This window comes from Marmota monax, unplaced genomic scaffold (assembly GCF_021218885.2).
Source record: "Marmota monax isolate L192 unplaced genomic scaffold, Marmota_monax_Labrador192_F-V1.1 WCK01_AAM20220418_F8-fsc00014, whole genome shotgun sequence".
Taxonomy (NCBI): domain Eukaryota; kingdom Metazoa; phylum Chordata; class Mammalia; order Rodentia; family Sciuridae; genus Marmota; species Marmota monax.
In genome coordinates, this window is record NW_026695222.1 from 20,671,799 (window position 1) to 20,685,194 (window position 13,396).

Sequence of the window (13,396 nt, forward strand, 5' to 3'; positions counted from 1 at the left end):
ATCTTACTGCAGCCACCTGGGGGGACTGTTTCCTTGGGGCTACTGGGCTTTCTCTCCACCTTTCCAAGACTGGGGTGCTGATGCCCACAACGTAGAGGAGAGAAAAGGTAGTAGCTTCCAGCTCTGGATATTTAAAAGAAAAATCTTTTTTCTTTTAATATTTTTTTAGTTGTCAATAGTCCTTTATTTATTTATATGCGGTGCTGAGAACTGAACCCTAGGACTCATACATGCTAGGCAAGTGCTCTACCACTGAGCCACAACCCCAACCAGAGCTCTCAGTTGACTCTAAATAAACCAAGTTGGTCTATCCACAGCCAACATCAGGCTCCTTGCCTGCAGAACCAAATGCTTATTTCCTCCAACAGGGACCTGGAAGGAGTCAGAGGTGTCAGGCCCCTGACAAACCACATGCAGTATTCTGGGCCCTCATGGAAGATGCATGTGAGGAGACATCCCACAGGACTTTTGTTCATCCCTGGGAGCTGATCCCGGCTCCTTGACTTCAGGTGCCCCCTGTCTGGCTCAGCTCTGTGACCCCAGCAGAGTCTTGGCCAGAGAAACACACAGAAATGTTTGCCGAATAAAAGAAAAGACCTTTGGCACTGGAGATGCTACAACAAACTCAACTGGAGAAGGAAAAAAAAATGAATAGTTTAATAACATGATAAGATTGGGAAATGCTTATGGGATAATGTTCATTATAAAAAACTGACTACAAAACCACATAGAATAAAAAAGAAGACAGTATGAATTGAATCATGTAAAATAGCAGGCATAGATTTGTGCATGGCAAAAGTTCCACAAAAATGCAAACCAAAATATTACCAGTCAAATCACTGTGCAGTTGACTGATGTGTGATTTTATTTGCTCTTTGATTTTTTTTTCCTCCAAAAGGTATTATAATAGCATATAATTTTCCAACTAATAGAGAGAAGTCATAACTTTTTCAAAAAATAATACAGTTTTTAATAGTAAAGTTTAGGAAACTACCTGCTTCTCTGAACTCAGAGCTGGCTTCTGGGTGCCAGTCAAGGTCTGACATTCAGTAAAGGGAGCTCCCTTAGTTCCCCAGATCCCAGGGCCTACACAATTCACACCGTAGCACCAGTCTCTGCTGCCCAGAGACTCTGGGTGAAAAGCGTGGATGCCCAGCCTAACAGCCATCTGCCAAATCCTCGGCATCACCAAGTACATATCCATGACTCTTCTCGCCATAGCAAGTCAGTAAATCAAAGCGCATCTCGTGCACAAGGTGGGCCCTTTCTGGTAAAACACAAAAAAACTTAATCTTTGGTCCAGAAGCAGTAGATTGCGGCAGCAAGTCAGCAGCCAAAACCATTAATCTTTGCCGCGTTCCCCAACTGGCCCGAGTAGTAAAGAAGATAATACCCCAGCAGAATCAGTGACCCACTACAAATTGGTCCTGAAAGGTCCACCAGCATAAATAGACTTTTGCTGATCCAACACTTGTTAGGAACCCCAACAAAGAGACTATTGGCTCATCTGATGAGCCGCTTGCAATGGGCCCTTGCAATGGCTGGTGATGGATGACCACCCTCCCTTGGAGGGGAAGATGCAGCTCCTGGTATGGGGCCCTTTCTCATCTTAAATTTGTCCTCAATAAATCACAGGTGCAGAGAAGCCGGCATCAGTTTCATTACACCTACATGCTCCAGTATCAATCACGCCACCATGGCGGCCTGTCTGGGAGCAGTTCATTTCAAGTGGCTTTTTCTGTCCTGATTCTGTTTCCACTGCGATGCATGCCTCCAAGGGAACTGGAGCCCAGAGGGCGGGAGGAAAACGAAGGCCTGTACTCCCTGGCCCTCCTCCTTCTCCATTAACTCTTCCCCAAGTGGGTATCAGTCGAAGCCCAGCACCCAGAGCCTAAGCAAATGACTGAAGCCTTAGCCTTCAAAAGATTTGTTTTCAGATAATAGCTCTGACATTTGCCAACTGGGAGCAAGTTATTGCTTTGTCAAGGCTCAGTTTCTGCATCTGGAAAATGGGTTAAATGACATCTGTGCAGATTGAACACAGTAATATGCATAAAGAGCCTAGCACAGTGCAAGGTATGAAGCTGATCTTCAACTGAGGTGGGTTCCAGCCCCTGCACATTCCTGGCTTTGGGCGCTGACTGAAGAGAAAACATTGCAGACCCAGACGGCTCCTCTTCTTTTCTCTCTGGCGCCCAGGCCCATAAGAAAGTGGAGAAGCACCGCTGTTCCTCTTCCCCATGTCCACCTGCCTGGTCCATTCCCGGTGTCAGCAAAGGGGTGTCAATTACAGCTCAGAATTTATGAGGATACTGCCACGGTTCGTATTTTGCCTTGTTCTTTTCATTGTAGGCAGTTAAAATACACTTAAAACCAAGGACACCAGCAAGCTCTCAGACCTCTCCTTAATGCTCATAATCAGATACTTTAATGTCATTAAATACATGTATAAGGCTCATCAGAAAGGCTGTAAACTTCTTTTATAAAAGAATCATAAATGGAAATAAATGGTTTCTTTCAGGCAGTCCCTAAGCCAGTCTTCCTACAGCCAGCAGAGACAGACCCACGGACCTCTTCAGTCCTGCCATAGGCCTCCTATGGACAGCACAGCCCATAGGAGGGGTGGAGGGCTCAGGGCCCAGCGGCAGCCCTGCAAATCATTAACCAAAAGAGCAGGTCTTTGAGAAGGAGAGAGGAGAGGGAAAAGGACCCTGCCACAGAGCCGCTCAGGAGCATCAGACAGAACGAGCTTTTCAAAAAGATGCTTCCATTCACTTTAAACCTACAAGAGAGACAGAGTGACAGGGCCATTTATTTGCAGAAGATCTGGGGAGGGGGTGAAAAGGGAAAGCAGAGGAGCAGAAGGAGGGGGACAGGTAGAGCAGAGAAAGATATGGGGAGAGAGAAAAGGTTCAGAGAGCGGATAGAGAGCAGGAGGCAGAAAGGGGAACAGACAGGTTTTACCCCAAGGCAACAGGGTAATGCAGGTTGGCTTAGAATCCAGAGCCAGATCCTACAGAACCACATGCATATGCAGCACATCCCAAAGAACAGACCGTCACAGCAATGACGATGCTGGTGTACTGAGCACTTTCTAGGTGTCCACTCTGTTTTTTTCCTAAGTTCCAAACACATCCTCATTTAATTTTCCCAGCAACCCTGTAAAAATGGCCAACAATTTCATCAATTCGAAGATGCACACTTTGCTTTGATTGTTTTCACGTCTCTGAAATGGAGATGCTATTTTGCATCCCTGTGGACCAGCAGCAAGCAGTCCCGATTTCATTGTCATAGCTGGGAACAGAATGGTGGCAGAATGGGTGTCTGTGGCTTAAAATCCCGAGGACAACAGAGAGTGGTTTTAAGAAATGCTACCACTAATGCTTGTAATCGGATAGAAGGTGAGAGGGGTGCTGAAAAACGTGGGCATCGACAACACTGACTCTGAATACGACGTTTTAGGAGGGTCTTCAGCCAATTATTTCCCTTGTTTCCCTGATTGTGTATGCACACAGGCCTTGTGACAAAAATCCGTGTTAAAAGAACCCAGAGAATTCCTTCCATAATGATAAAACAGAAAGTTTAAGTAAGAATAAATTATCACACCATAATTTCATTTGTGATAGTTCTATTTTTCTTAGTGTTTCATGAAATAATGTTGAAAAATACAAGTACTGCAAGTCCCATCTTATAGATCAGCCAATGGAGGCCTGTCAGTTAAGTACTCAAAGCCACATGCGGAAGCCAAAACCCCAAGTCTCACATCTCTGGAGCCAGATCATCATCGTAGGTTCCCATTCCAGCTTTGCTACCCAGGAGAGTGACTCCTAGTCCCAGAGCCAGACAGCAGAGATGCTAACAAAACCTGCTTCTCCATGTTATGGATAAAGGAAATCTCTAGGTGAAAAAATTCAGCATGGTGTCAGCCCCAGGAAGACATCAAGAGTGTGGAGGTCAAACGCAGGTCTGCACACAGGTTTGCAGCACGTCTGAGGAGCACCCCCTTGGCCTCAGCAAAGACCTGTGTGGCACCAGGAACTCAGATCTGGCACTGGAACCATCGATAGAAGATGCTCTCAGCCCTGTCAAGACAAACCAGTCTGTACACACTTCCCAGTGCCTGCTGGATGTGCAGCTGCCTTCCTACTAACAAACCAGCTGCCCTGGTTACCAGAATCATCTCTGCTAACGTCCACTGAGTGCCCACCCTGTGCGCTCAACTATGCCAACAATGTTCCAGGGCTTGACAGTTATTGTCAAACTGCATATTTTATTCCCAGGACATCCGCAGGAGTGAGCATTTTATAGATGAAGGGTGGTCTGAGAAGAATACAGGACTGTCGTTGGGTGTCCAGAGAACAAACACACCCCATATTTTAGGTTAAGTTGGTGTTCTGGGAGGTCCACTGATTCATCCCCATTAGGTCCAAGATCTAAGTTAAGTTGACATTTAAAAGTCATAAGGCTATCTTCTTTCTCCCCACCCCACTGTAGAAAATGTGGGAAATATTAATAATAAAAGGACCTGGATGTGGGCTGGGATTGTGGCTCAGTGGCAGAGTGCTTGCCTCTCATGTAGGAGGCACTGGGTTCGATTCTCAGCACCATGTAAAAATAAACAAATAAAATAAAGGTACTGTGTCCATCAAAACTATATATGTATGTATGTATGTGTGTGTGTATATATATATATATATATATATTTTTTTTTTTTAAAGGACATGGATATGCATAATCCCATTGCAAGAGAACATTTCTTGCTATGGGGTGGATAGGGTTTCTGGTGTCTCCCAAAGGTCTGTATTCTGGAAGCTTGGTCCTCCACGTGGTAATGATGGGACGATGCTTTTAAGAGGCAGGGTCTAGTAGGTCTTTAGGTCAATTGGGGACATACCCTTGGCTGGGTCCCTGGAACTCCAGCCTCTCTGGCTTCCTGTTTGGTGATGAGATCTCTTTCTTCCACATGCCCTCATGCTACTGTGATGCCATCATCTACTGGCTCCTTAAACATATCTGAGACAATGTCAATGCCATGCCCTTGAACCCACAGAACTGTGAACTAAATAAACCTCTCTTCTTTATAAAGTAAGCTTGTCTCCAGTGTTTTGTTGTAGTAACAAAAAATGAACAAATATACCATTTGTTCACATATTTTGTTTCCTTCCATTCTTATTTCAATCCACATTTTATATAGTAAAGATTTTATGCATTTTTGGGGCCTGATTTTATTCACTTAGCATAAGTGTTTCCCCATGTTATTAGAAACTCTTTTTTTTTAGAGAGAGGGAGAGAGAGAGAGAGAGAGAGAGAGAGAATTTTTTTTAATATTTAGTTTTCAATGGACACAACATCTTTATTTTATTTTTATGTGGTGCTGAGGATCGAACCCAGCGCCCCGAGCAAGGGCGCTACCGCTTGAGTCACATCCCCAGCCCTAGAAACTCTTTGGCAACTGCATTTTTGTTGTTACCAACATCATTAAAAGGGTGGACTATAATGTACTGAACCACCCTCCTAAATACAGGACATTTGGCTGTTTCCAATAACAATGGAGATTTGTGTGAATAAAGTTTTGCTTACATTTTTATTTCCTTGGGATAAATTATTTACAGTAGCATTATTGAGAAAACGACTTGTAGATTTTTAAGACTGTTGATGGTTATTGTCATACTGTTAATTCTTATATTTAAGAATTAACATTTAAAAATTAACATTTTAATTCTCTTAATGTGATAAGTGAATCTTTGCTTTAAAATAACATATCTTCATTACTAGTAAATATGAACTCTTTTTTCCAGTCTTATATGATTTTATCTGAGAATTTGCTGGATGACAGAAGCATAATTAAGAGTCCCTGATAATCAAGACACCTTGTTTTGAATCCTGGCTCCTCACTTTTATTATTTGTGTGATCTCGGGGTGATTATTTAACTTCTTAAAGCTTTACTTCTCATCATCTTTTAATAGGAATGAGACAAGTCACACCTACCTTATGTGGTTTTTGTGAGGAATTTGAGAGATCTTATGTAAATGACATCAGTTTATAGTAAATTCCATAAATATTAGCTACTTGAATTTTTTTTATTCTGTGAATTCTTTTTCACCTGCTTTCCTCATTTTCACATTGGGAGTTTAATAGCTTTATTATTCATTTGAAAGAGTCCTGTGTATAAAAGATATTAGCACTTTGTCACATTCGATGTGAATATTTTTAAATTGACCTTTAAAGCTATGTGCTTGCTGCCTTGATGGTCTCCGTGAAATTATGTTAGTGGCATCCACATCTGGTGAACCTGCAGGGAGGAGCTATGTTTATTAGGTAAAGAGTTAGACAACGGGAGGGATTTTAACTTCCAGTGATGCACTCAGGATACCTGGCTTCCATTCCCAATGCTGCAATTCTAATAGATGAGGGAGAAAGAGACGGAGTTTACTCCACCCACGAAATGAATCCCCCTTGGGGATGCAAGAGAATGTTGCCACGGCTCCACCGGCTGATACCTAAGTACGGCACCTGGCAAGTAGTACTGGAGAAGGACGTGATGGAGCCTTCCAGAACCCGCCCTCTCTCATGCTGAAGCCGGCCTCGTATGCATGAGGAGACTCTTCCAGGATCTCCGTTGGTGCATCGCTACTTCTGTACACTCAGTGCTTTTCTGTCAAGGAGGGTTCCAAGGAGTAAGAAAGCTTCTGTTTTTGTTTTCATTTGTTATGTCTATTAAAAATAAACATGCTGAGAAGCTGCCTTTTAGTCTCTTTATCAAGCCCCAAATGACGCGTAGCCCTTGTCAGATCAGGGTTGATGAAAGCAACCAGCGCAATTTGCAAAGCATTGGGGAAAGAACTTAGCGAAGGGCAGGTTTCCCCTCCATTGATCAAAATGGGTTTTAACCAAGTGATGGGCGGTCAGAAGCTGCCTTGAATCAACTAAGGATTGCAGGCAGGCAGGATGCCCTCCCAGCTCACCCGCCTGGGCTCAACCCACAGGACACCTGGCAGGCTCTTCTCCCAAAACCGAGAAACCCCCGTCGTTCTCTCTGGGTCGGCACAAAATGGGGCACATTTCATGTGAGTCGATTTAATCAATACTTTTCTTGCTTTTAGAGAGAGCCAAGCCACGCTCCACAGTAAAGCAGCTTTAAATTCTAATGAGCTTCTCTGCACTAATTAGTGACTTTGCAAACTGGAAGCTTTCTTTGTTAGAAAACACACCCTGGCCTTGGAGTGACGCAAAATGCCAGCTTTTCCTTTCCCCCCACGAATCTCCCTTCCTCTTTTATCTCCAAGCCAGAAATGGAAGGACTTTGTTCCTCTCACCCTGCGAGGATTAACAGATTTTTATTATTTCCTTTATTATTGTCTTTAAGTGACTAGCATTGCGTTTTGCCTTGTTAAAAAAAAAAAGATTCAGAGTGTACAGGGAGATTAATTTCTCCTAAATCCTGTCACCGCCCGGCAGGAAACAGAGCTCCGGAGGGTAAACGGAGCCTCTTTGGGAAGAGCCATGACAGCGCCCCCCCACTTCCTGTCCCCTCCTGCCCCCCTCCCACTTCACGGTGAGATTTGGTAATTTGCAAATCTAGCAGCCTTCATTATTTTCCATGGAGTAAGCCGGGTCTCCACTCCTTGCTAGGAGAAATGTGGCCCAATCATTTGTCTCTGCAAGCCCGGATTCTAGAGCACTTGAGAATTCTTAGCCATAAAGCTGATTACTAACAGGAGTGGTTATAAAGAAAAATCTTTTTAATCTGGGAAGGAGGGGAGGGGAAGACAAAGGGCTGGGAGAAAAAAGATACATAGAGCTCGCTACAAATGGGAGCTTCTTGTGAATCAGAACTGGAACTGGAACATACCAGTAGAATTTCTCTCCCTCTCTTTCCCACCCTATGTCATTGCCATCCGTCTGGGTCTCTCTGTCACTAACTCTATCTCTACCCCTCTGTCCTTGATGAAGACACTCTGCCTGGAAGTAATTGCATTCAGAACCCCGAGTCCCACTTAAAAGTCTTTGGGACTGATCGAGATAAATCCCATCAGGCTTTTGTTTCCACTCAAAGTGCCCCCGTCATTTATTAGACGAATTAAAGTATCAATTTCTGTTTAAACATTAACAGGGTGATGCCAAATATTAGTCAGTTCCTAATAATTTTGAGGGATTAAAAAGATAATAAAAGTAATAGTCCATTACATTACCTACTTCAGCAAGATTGTAATGAATGTAATAAATTCTGGATCAGGGTTATAACAACTTCCATCTATTTAAAATGAATTTGTAGGGTTACTTTCATTAACTATGTATATGGGGAAAATGATCTGACATATTACTTTAAAAGAGCTGTAAAACCGATTAGGAGAAAATATGCTTCCCAGACAGGGATGCCGGCCACAGGGGACAACAGCATCCCCGGGAACATGGGAAGACACAGAGAAGCCCAGTTGTATCCTTCTTGTACTAGTTGCTATTTGGTAGAAATCGTGACAGCATCAGCACCAGCAGACGAGGGCGAGGGGACCTTCCTTTCCCCTTCTCCTCTTTTACATTTTCCTCCCCAGGTATATTCCCACTAATGAACCGAGCCTCGCTTTGGGAACTTCTGCGAGGAAATCAAGCCCAGGCCTGCGGCCCAGCCTGGCCTCTGGGGCCCCTGGGGAAAGTGGCCGTATTAAAGGGGCCCATGCCCTCATTGCTGGAGGAGACAAGGGAGCGAGCACTTGACTGCACCACAGAAATTACTGCTGTACCTCGAATGCCCGCTTCATTTATCAATTTCATAGCAGAAAAACCCATATGACTGCCTTGTTCAGTCGCACGCTAAATCTAGTCACAGAAAGCTCCCCACCGCCAGTCAAGTGTGTTATGCACGGGCCTGGATAAAGTAACTTGAAATACCACTAATGATTTATACTTAATTGAACCTCTAAGTGATTAAAGTGGCAGTAATGAATGAATAACACCCTCCTCATTCCCTGGCCCGCTTGGCTCAGCCTCTCCAGGCAGAGCGGGCCATGCCCGGGGAAGTCGGCAAGCAAGGACGGCCGGCTGAAGCCCTCCTCTCGGCTCCCCCAAGCCGCCCATCTGGGTCCTGGCTAAATTGCTCTCGCTTGCAGTAAATGACTCCATAAGCACCGAATCAGACCATTGATCCTTTTTATTAGATTACCCAATTGGAAGGTTAATGCATTTGCATTTGGCAATCGGAGTCGGTCAGCCCGAATCCCACGCGGGAATGGGTGTTTAAATGGACACAGGGAGAGCAGCTCTGTCAACATATTGATTTGTTGGCAGCAGAAATCGGATCTGATTCCCTCCTACTTCCATCCCCCACCCCACCCCCAAAAAACAGCCTTGAAATTGTACTCCCCCCCGGGCTGAGTCTTCCTCAGCATAAGGCTGGGGCCAAAGCTGGTGTCTGCCCCCCACCCACACACCCCTACTTCTCTGTTCTGGAAGGAGGAAGAACCCTGCAAAGGGTTTTCAGTCACCTGGGACAGAGACAAAAGGGGACAGTTCTCCTTGGACCCGGAACCTGGCTGCCTTCTCTAAATGAAGGAAAGCCACAACTTAAATCAGTGACAAGGACACACATTTCAGAAATGAAAAAAATTCTTTTCTGACAGTCATAGAGTCGGACTGGGGCCAACATTCAAAAACCAGGTTTCGGGCTAGGGTTGTGGCTCAGCAGTACAGCGCTCACCTAGCATGTGCAAGGCCCTGGGTTCGATCCTCAGCAACAAATAAAAATAAATAAAATAAAGGTATTATGTCCAACTACAACTAAATATATATATATATATATATATATATATATATATATATATATATATATATGAAAAAAACAGGTTTCTATACCTGATGTGAATTTATTCCTAGATTTAATAAATGCATTAATCAAATGCTAAGTAGCAACCTTTGTTAGGATTTTCTACTAAGGAAATTCACAAGCTGGAAAAAACATTTTGTTGATCTAACACGAATTGACACTGAAGAACATTGCCATGGTAGGGGGCTGTTAGAAATTAGAGAAATCAGCCCCAGAAAACCATGTTTTAAAGTTGAGGAAACTGAGGCTCAGGGAAAGAACAGAACTTACCAGAGGCCCTCCAACAAGCTCAAGGAAAATCTCCGCAGTCTTCTGCCTTCCAGACCAGCCTAATGTTTCATGCTCAGGTGAAAAGCCAGTACTCCCAAGCAGAGGTGGCTTTGACACTGTGACGGTAAAGAAATAGTCTTTTTAAACAAATGTTCTAAGACACAAGCCGTATTTCATATTCAGCTGCCTAAACCAGGTCTTCATCTAAATCGTTCTGTGGCACAGGGTGGATTTGTTCAGCATTGTGCCTCTGAGGACAAGGAGCTGGTGGTCTCTTCATTTCAATTTGGTCCCATCTTTCTACTGTTCAACCTCCAAAGGTGGCCGGGAGGCTGGGGAACAGCTGGACAGATGAAGTCAGAAATTGAGGGTTCAAGTCCCAGCTCAGTCACTCAGGGGCTTTTATCTTTTTTGAACCTCAGCATCTTCAATTGTAATAAATCCTTCCTGGATTGTTTGTGAGTAAATGGAATAGTGTGTGTGAAATGATCAGCAAGGAGGTGGTCCTTTTCCATGTAAGGCTTCTTATCCCCAAATTTTCTTTCTCTTATTTCATGGGAAAAGGGTGACTTCCTCCGCCTTTCAGGCAATAATTGACCAGAGGTAGTGGGCCCAGGACAGTTCACACCACGCAGTGAAGGAAGCCACTTTCTCACCCAGTTTTCTCCTACTTTGCAAGAGAGGCTCCAGGCCCTGCACAATCTCTCACCTCCCTCCTCTGCTAAAGGATGGGCAACTGAGCCATCCTCAAATCTCCTCTCAGACCCTGCTGGAGTGTCAGAGGGACTTAAGAGGCCACAGGGATAGAGATAATGCAATTGCTTTAACAACAATCTATGCACTGATGTTTTTAGAGCACTCTGCACTTTAAGTACTATTTTTTTCTATGTGTGTTGAACCTCGTTTAATCCTTCCAACAATTCTACAAAGTTCACATTACTATACCCACTTTACAGAAGCAAAAACTGAGATTGGCAGAGACCAAGTGACTATCCAAAGTAACAAAGCTGGGAAGGGGCCACTCTAGGGTTTAAGACCCCAGGAATCTATGTTCTGTTACTTTGCCCTCTCCCAGGACTCACATTATCTCTGTCTCAAGGGGCAAATCAGAGTTCAGCAGGGACCCTGGGCTCTCCTTCCCCCCCTTTTAGCCTGCAGGTCCACTGGGCCAACAGCCTGGCCGGCAAGGGTCGGTCGGGTCCATCTGCTGGGAAGCAGATCAGTGGCCAGGAGGAGAAACCACTCAGAGAGTAACAGGTGACCTTCAGGAGTCATTGAGAAAGTGCTGATGTAGCAGGATGTGGTATAACAGTGGCCCTGAGGCCCACAGGAGGGACATCTATCTGATTGGGAGTGTGATGTGGGCAGATGATTCCTAGAGATAGTCACAGCCAGGTTGTCTGGGAAAAAGAAAACAGAGAGAGGCCCAGCTGGAGTAGGCAGAAGCTCCCAGTGTTGGAGCTCAGAACCCAGCAAGCTCTAGTCCTGAGCAGGTCAAGGGTCCAATCCCTATAACCAGAGAGTCAGCTGTGGACTCTGATTTAGGGAGGACACCCACAATACCTGGGGGAGGGAAGACACGTGTCCTGGAAGAAGTCACCTGGACATTCGTAGACATGAGCAAACTGTCTCTAACGGGGCCTGCACTTGTTTGCAGTGTGTGTGTGTGTGTGTGTGTGTGTGTGTGTTGCCTGGGACAGTGTCTCTGTGTCTCTCTGTGAGAAGGCAGGAGTGGGCATGTATGAGGAGCCGTGTTAGGGCATGTGATGGTGTGTCTACACACAGGTGAACGGGTCATGCCTCCGTGAGGGGTTTCACGCCCACAACTCAGCTGAGATGGGGGAGGATGGGGCAGCACTGGGTCCCATCACTAGGAATAGAGGGAGGGCCTGCTTTGTCTTGGAGTCAGGGAGGGCTGCCTGGAAGAGGGGACATTTACTCAATGGGGCCTTCTTCCTGAGACCTGATGGGTGGGGGACAGGCCTAAAGCAGGATTTGTGGAAACTTGTCTTACCAACAAGTCTTAGTTGGTCTGTCATCCCAGAGCAGACTGAGATGGGCCAAACGGTGTGCTGAGCTAGGACAGTTAAGTGGCCTGCACCCTGAAATAGAAACCCAATTTCCCATAAAGTCTCGTGTTCCTGTAAGGAAAAGAAGCAACCAGGACACCTCCCAAAGCCTCTGCCAACTCTTGGAGTTGGGGCTCTTGAGAACCTTCTGGTGGGTACTTCCCTGCCCAGACTGACCTGGCTTTTCATGCACAATCCAGAAGGAGAGAGCTGGGCACTGCCCCTGTGACCAGGCTGACATGGACAGCAGAGCTCAGCTTAGTATCTCTGGCCTGGATGTTGGCTGCTGGAATCTCTCTTCTAGTACCACCTCTCATGGCTGTGATTTGGGACAAGCCTTTGCAGCAGCTGGAGCCTCAGTTTCCTCATCCGTCAGATGGGATGATCATCATCTCTCCCTTACCTCAGTTAATGCATACAGAGACCAAAGTACTGACCCTTAGTAGGTGTGCAGCCTTAAGAAAATCATTGAACCTGCTGAAGTCCAGTTTGCCCATCTGTAAAACAGAGACAACAACAGCAAATGAGATCATATGATGAAGAGCACTTTCAACTTTAAAAAACAGACAGCATTTAAGAGGGGGTCACCTGAGAGGTGGAGGCCGGGTCCTCAGCCCTCAGTCCATCGCCTCCTCTAGTTGGGCTTTTCTCAGAAGATCTAGGCCTTTTGCATGTTGTTTCAGGGGTCAAGGAAACCCAAACAGGGGACTCCGAGACCCCAAGGACAGGAAGGCCCAGGGACAGAGCCCACCAGTCAGAAGGCACTGGCCCGTGGCTCCCTGGAGCTGCACAGCAATGATTCAGGAAAAGGCTGACAAGGATATTAGCAGTGTGGGTTTTTTTAAAATCCCGAGTCCAGAGAAAATGCACGGTCAGGAATAAAGGCACCCAAGAGAGCAAGGAGAAAGAGAAATAATCAGAATTAGCCAGCGGGCGGGCAGCAGGAGCAGGGGCAAAGCAGCCCCACAGAGGGTCGGAAGCCTCTCCAGGACCCCTGGCTAGGAAGTGTCCAGGAGTGGGCAGGCCCAGACAGGTATGCATGGGAACCTGGGCAGATTGGAGCCCAGCAAGCAGGCAGAATGGAGGAAGAGGAGAAAGAAGCCATCACCAGGTGAGTCCAGCACCCCCAGGGCTGTCGTGCACCCCTTTGGACCCCTCCGGTCATGAGGCAGCGCAAAGGGTGCTGCCCCAGAGGCTTGAGTTCTCTGTTCCGCATTGTCCACCTGGCTCTAGATG